The 7,218-nt window shown below is 41.3% G+C and overlaps 1 non-coding gene across 1 annotated transcript; it reads left to right on the top strand.

Moving 5' to 3' along the window:
• Nucleotides 1-6,445: 6,445 nt before the first annotated feature.
• Trnae-uuc lies at nucleotides 6,446-6,517 on the top strand. The gene has a single exon. It is a non-coding gene; the product is annotated as a tRNA-Glu (tRNA).
• The last annotated feature ends 701 nt before the right edge of the window (nucleotides 6,518-7,218 follow it).

The raw sequence follows: 7,218 nt of genomic DNA on the forward strand, positions 1-7,218 counted from the left end.
ACTCGAGAGAGGGCGCATTTGGAGGACTGAGGGACAATAAACTTTGTCACGGACTGCGTGCAATGTTACGAAAGGTGTTTTCTGTGCTGCGACGAACACTTCTATATCGTTCTGGTGACGGAATTGTTTTGGAAATTTATAATAATGTCTTTAATCCTGCAGTTCTCATTGTTGAGGCTTTTAGGTGTAGCCATGTCCTTGTGGAATTAAATTCCCTGTGTCACAGGCATTGTAGCTAGCTTTATGAGAGGGTTGACTGACAAATTGATACTAAAGCCACGAATATCTGACTGTCTTTGATCCTTTGTAAATACTATTATCGTTACGATCGAATTGAGAAAAATCGAGTGGGAGCACTTTGAGTACTGCGAATTGTTCTAACCCCATTTTTTGTTGAATGCGCGTACCTGTTAACGTCAACGTGTTTTAAGTGGAGTCGAAGGAGGATAGCCTGTCGCTCATTGAGCGTTGGAGAATTTAGGACAGGGTTTCTAGAATGCGTGCAGTCTTGGAAGAGGGTGCAAAAGATTAAACAGACTTGGATCAGCTTTCAGCTATCGATGACGTAGAGGGTTATTTATGTGAAACAGATGGGTGAAAATAAAAGATACAATTGTCGTACAACTGATCGTACATGCAACCTAAGTCGCTTCGACCGTCAGAACGACAGTTGCAACATTTATGGCGCGGTCGTATGATAGGGCAATACGATAGGCTAAAAATCTATCACCCCAAACATCTGTCAACTTGTCATATGACAAATCGTATCGTATATGGGCCACTTTAGAGATGACAAGCAACTTGACGTTACGTTGTCTTGCCTTAAGAATAAGGACTTTATTCCTCAAGGATCTGGCCACGGAGTGGGAAAGGTGGAAGTGCCTTTGGGTAAGAGAACTGTGATTCCCGACACGGCACTTAGCCCAGAATTATACAGGAACATAATCCTTTTAGAAATCAAAGGCCTCGAAATAATATTTCTAACACATAATACGGAAAAATTTGTAGAACCTAACCCGCCGTGTTATACATGGGTTACCTGTAATTTGATCAGACCTGAACCCTCACCGTCGATATCCCAAAAACAAAGTTCGTTACATCGGCAATACCGTAGCCCATAATTCACGCGATGCAAGCACAACACAGGGGGCACGTCACTTTATTAGCTCTCCCTAGGGGAAAGAGGGCGTAACGCAAACTTTTCCCGGTTCAAATCCCACGTCCCTTTCTTCCCGTCACCTGACAAAGGGCGCGTAAAAGTGGTTGCACGGGGTGCTCGAGTGCCGTGGACCAGGTGAAATCTCGTGGCACAGGGTAACGCGGGTCGAGAAGGAAGATTGATGCGGCTGGAACGAGGGGAAAAACAACTCGCGTGGGATGCGTTTGTTGCGGGGAGGGAGGGATGGCGGTTGCACGGCGAAGATAAAGGATACGGCCGGGCGAAGGAAAGTTTCCAAGCGGGACCAAGCAAATGGCGCACCCCGTAAAAGCGGATCCTGTATTGCGCAAAGGTGATTCTGGAAGGGGTCGCCAACCTTCGAGCGTGTAATTTACTCGACTGGAGGGGTGAAATAAGGCTGTTCGACGCAGAAATGCGGCAAGAATGGACCGTGACTCGCGTATGTCTTGTTACAACGGTGATGTGTTCGGTCATCCAGATTATTCTTGGCAATGTGTACGTCACGAAACGAGGGGAGACATCTGTTAAACGTTGAGCGATATGACTTCTACATAGAAGTGACGGAATTTGTTATCTAACAATGGGAAAATATGTGTAGGGTAAGTTATGTGATAGAATGTGATTATGATATGTAGATTATGATACAGAACTTAATTCGTGTAGTGAGTGCCCACATCCTAAAAGTTCGTAGAAGTGCACGTAGGTCAATAAATTTAAAAATTGTAATATGTATCTCCCAAAGTTTAGGACCTAAACTATAGACTTTTCGAAAGAATATTTCAAGATGAAGAAATAAAATTGTTAATCACTTTTTCTCAGCAGCGAAATATTGCAAAATTTAACTTGGAATACTAACAATTCCAAGATCTACTTTCGATTAATATCACAATGTAAAATTGCATCGAAATTGTTATCGAGCCGTCAATAAAGTTTTTTAAAAATATAAAATGGGTTTTCATTTCGGACACCAATTTCAGCCCGTGCCACGAGATCTCGTAAAATATTGTCGTGCATGTGCATGGGGCATTTTATGCCTCTGAATATACGATCCTTTTTCGAAGTGAGCAGAATACGCTTTCGAAATTTCGGAGCAGCCCAGGCGGCGCGCGGAGTTACTGACGGAACGGAAAAGCTTTTCATGCAGAAAGCCTTCCTCCTCGACGATTGAACGCGGCGCTTTTTGTCGCTGTACGGGTATAAGCCCCGTAGAAGCACCATGGAAGCGCATTGCTGGCTAGAGGGACGACGCGGGTGTAAAATTGATGTATGAGACACGATGATCAATGGAGGTCTTCGAAATAAACTGTGCAAAGGCTTACACGCGTAGGAGGATGGCATGAATTGAAAAATGTGGACGCTTCGAACCCGACATTGGGAGTACAAAGTCTTGCGGAATTTCAAAAGCGATTTTTTCACTTCGAAATCCACCCAACAAAAGACTCGCGTTACACTTGGAAATATGCAAATGAAATTGAGAATTCATGAAATGTTCTACGTGAAAATCTTTTTCGTCAGTTTTAATTTACTTCTGCAAATATAACCGTACAATCTAAACTGTATCCTAAAATACAATATTCACTGTCCGTCCGAACGACATTTATTCGACATAAATTTGTCTCCTTGCGAAATTCAACGAATTATTGCTGAGCTCGTATCCCTGACAATATTGTGGTCGATAATTGACACCTGCCACATCCGAGAAAGATATTACAAATAACGATAATTCCAGTTGAAAGAAATTCAATCTCAGTCTTCGTATAACCGATTCAACTCGATGGTCTAAATAAGACAGAATGACACAGTTACGATAATACCACTGAGACGAAAATAGCTGGCAGTACAATCGACATTTCGCAATTAAGATCAGAGCACAGAAAATGGAAAAAGGCGGGAAGACAATCAATCGCTCGTATAATCAGCAGTTGCATGGAATATGTCGGATGATGTATACGCACCTCCACCTCGACGCTTCGTTCGTACCTGCACGTCGATTGCATTAAACGCGAGTTCGTTTCGTTTTGCGCGGGCAAAAAACAATAGCGGAGAGAAAAAGAGTCGCCGTAGAGAAATAGAAGGAAGAGAAATGAAAAAGAAAAGAGAGAGAACACGGCCGGAATTCGTCGTTTCTCTCGACGAATTCATAACGCGCGCGCGCGTTCCCCTTTCGCAATAATATCCACAGACGTATTGCGAGCACGCGGGGCCTGTTCGGCTCGATGGAAAAATGATTGTTTTACGAGAGGTCGCCGTGTCGCCACACGGTTCCATAAAATCGGTCCCAGGCCATGAGAAAAACATTTTCTCGCGATTCCGCCCCCAGGGACGAAACGACGCGCGTCGCTTATGGCCGGGGCGCATCCGTGAACACGAATATGCGGCGCGCAGGGGAATATGCGGCGCGCAGGGGAATATGCTTCTTTAATGACGCAATACGACAGATACATTGAGTCCGCGATAAATTCCAGGGGGGAAGGGGGTGCGGCAGAAATATAGGTCTCGTCTGCTCCAATAAAGCACTCGATGTGATGTATGTAACGGACGAGATGGTGATTTGAGAAAGACGAGAGTCTGGATAACATTGGGGGCGTACCATCTGATGCGACTGATGTTATGCGAGAAGGAGCGTTGAATTTGAAGTTAGGTTCGGTAGTTATGCGAGGAATAATGGAGCCGACAGATTAACCGTGTAAATAGTGATAGTAGAATGTGAATACAAAGATCAAATTTAGAGTATAGTGGCGCGTGAAATCACTTGCAATTATTAAACTCGCTTATTGGAAACGATAGAGGGAATAAACTGACCAGAGAGCAATCATAATGAATATACAGATGATATATGGTCTGTAAGACTCTAAGTCTCCAAGTCTCCAAGTCTCGAAGTCTGTAAATCTGTAAATCTGTAAATCTGTAAATCTGTAAATCTGTAAATCTGTAAATCTGTAAATCTGTAAATTTCTAAGTTTCTAAGTTTCTAAGTTTCTAAGGTTCTAAGGTTCTAAGTTTCTAGGTTTCTAAGTGTCTAAGTGTCTAAGTGTCTAAGTGTCTAAGTGTCTAAGTGTCTAAGTGTCTAAGTGTCTAAGTGTCTAAGTGTCTAAGTGTCTAAGTGTCTAAGTGTCTAAGTGTCTAAGTGTCTAAGTGTCTAAGTGTCTAAGTGTCTAAGTGTCTAAGTGTCTAAGTGTCTAAGTGTCTAAGTGTCTAAGTGTCTAAGTGTCTAAGTGTCTAAGTGTCTAAGTTTCTAAGTTTCTAAGTGTCTAAGTGTCTAAGTTTCTAAGTTTCGAAGTTTCGAAGTTTCTAAGTTTCTAAGTTTCTAAGTGTCTAAGTCTCTAAGTTTCTAGGTTCCTAAGTTTCTAAGTTTCTAGGTTTCTAAGTTTCTAAGTTTCTAAGTGTCTAAATGTCTAAAACTCTAAGTCTAAGTTAAAGAATTGATTCGATGACTACAAAGAGCTAAGGGAATTTAAAAATACTATTAATTCATTCATTTCATTGTAACAGAAAATGTTTACGACTCGTGAGCACGAAATGTAGACAAGCAATCTGAAACAGGGAAATAGATTTAAACGTTACAAAAAGATCAAACCAATTGGAAACCGTTCAAAGTGATATTGATGACAACATTTCCAATTAAAATGGTTTTCTTTAGAATCAATAAAATCTATGGATGGATACCCGTGCCTATACGATTATAAGAAACTTAAATTCTCTCTACAGATACAATCGTTCGCAAACATTTAAATTGTAATGGAGGGTGTTAATCATCAAACAATTCTAACTAGAAACACACACCAGAATCGATACATATTTTTACCTCGAGTGGTGTTACTGTCCTCGATTGAATTGCATAAAAACGAACAGCCGTCGCGTTTCCAACGAGCGAAAATTCTGTATATAAGATATGTCATCGATGCACGTATACGCAACGGCGACGAGAGCTATTTACACGCGACCATGCGTGAATTATCAGGTCTGTTAATTCACTCTTTAACCGCATTATTCGCGGCGGATTTACCGATCAATCGACAGAACCGTACGATTCAACTCTCGGCTTAAATATCGACCGGAAGAATGCGTTATGGATCCTTTTTATTTTAATTATTAATATTTCGCGTCGACTCGCATCGTTGTATTTTTCATTTTCCGGGACTGCAACGCGGGGCAGCCTGCTCCGATAAAGCTTCATTAAAACGTAGCCGGTTGATCGTGCAATTTGTCAACCGTGGATATCCGATAATTGTTCCCGTTGCGTATTGCCCGGAACGAGGCACGTCCACGGTGTCGTTTCCGCTCGGTCGACAGGCCTTTTCCTCGGGACGTTGCCCGCGCGTATCGACGTTTTCAAAGAGCAACAAATAAGCCAGATAAATTATTTGTTGCCAGAAACAATCGACCAACCCCCCTGTCGGCGAACGACACGCGATGCTCGGTGAACGTAAACACTTTTAAATCCGACGACAGCGGCGAACGGAATTTAAATCGACCGCCCGGGGGTTTACGCGAGCGAGAAACTTTCGTCGTGTCGAGAGAAAGAGTCCGTGATTTTTAGGCGCATTTTAAAAGAGAAATAAACATTGAAATAATAGTCAGTGATTTGTTGAAACCGTGAAACCGTGTTTGTAGCTGAGACTTGAAACGATCGTACACGATCAACTGCTATCTCAATGTCACTGACAAGGCTTACATGGTATCATAAAATCTAAAGGGATACAAAATAAAATGTATCGAGTTATGAGAGATACGTCACACAGCTGTCATGTTATTGCAGAAGAAATAAGATTTGTAAACTCACTGGTAAGCAATCGTCGTGTTCCTTCTATTTATACTGCAAACTAATTCACTAATAACTTTGTGTGTAATTTATGAGTGACGTTACACAACTTGGAAGTCTCGCTCTGTACAGCACGTATCTACTGTACAAATTACCTCCGTGTTTGAAAAACGCGTTGCTGTATCTTACTACATAATTTACTTCTATTGATAACAGTAATACATATATTGTCCCGTAAAACGTGAAATTGTATAAATTTGAAATAATAAAGTTTATTTACTAAAATAAAAATATTACTACATACTATGCTCTCGAATATGAGCAATGTAATAATATATTTTCTGTTCAGTTAATGATTTAAATAAATTATATTATTTTAAAATAATGATACTAATTAATACAATTTTTGTATCATTATTTATTGTCACATTATGTTAGAAAATATGTTTACAATATTCACGTTATCGAGAATTAAAAGTTTCCTTTGAAGACTCACTACTCAATCCGGTATGGTCTAGTGGCTAGGATACCTGGCTTTCACCCAGGAGGCTCGGGTTCGATTCCCGGTACCGGAAAATTATTTCTTTTACTTTTTTTTCTTTTAATTTTCACATCCTCATTACTGTTTGCTTGCTCATTCGTACTTCGAATTCAATTTTAATTAAAAACTTTCCAACATAAAAAATCTAACCTAAAATGAAGCGTGGTAAATAAAGTTAAGTGATGAACGGCAAATGAAAAGCCACTGAGAAGAGTCAAGAGAACCGCACTGAAAGTTTCTAGAGTAAATAAACGAATCGTGTTCCCTCGTCGACGAAAAATGTTTTACCTATTTACGAAAACGATGTCTGCCTCTTCCGTGGACCGTCCGAAAAATACTTTTATTACGGTCACTCTCGAACAAGACCCAGTCGAACGTAGGAAAAGTTACTCAATTAGACCCGCGGACGTCGTTCCGGAAGTTTCTTTGTATTTGACCGAAACTCAGATTCCTCCTCCTTTGGCGCACCTTCTCGTCGAGGCGGGCACGTACTTCTCGCCCCAAAGTTTTCGTGCAGCATTACCCGGCGCCGCAAAGCAAACTTTCCGTCTCGGTATCCCCGGCACGTACGCGTTAAAAAATGAACCGAACAAAAAAAAGGAATGTCAGCGCTGGAACGTACAACCGCGACGAAGATTCTCGTTTTTCTGCTGGGAACGGAGAGGAAAAAAAATTATTTTGGCCCATGAGGGGATCGAACCCGCGACCTTCGCGTTATTAGCACGACGCTCTAAC

The sequence above is a fragment of the Dufourea novaeangliae genome, unplaced genomic scaffold, assembly GCF_001272555.1.
Source record: "Dufourea novaeangliae isolate 0120121106 unplaced genomic scaffold, ASM127255v1 scaffold109, whole genome shotgun sequence".
Classification (NCBI taxonomy): Eukaryota; Metazoa; Arthropoda; class Insecta; order Hymenoptera; family Halictidae; genus Dufourea; species Dufourea novaeangliae.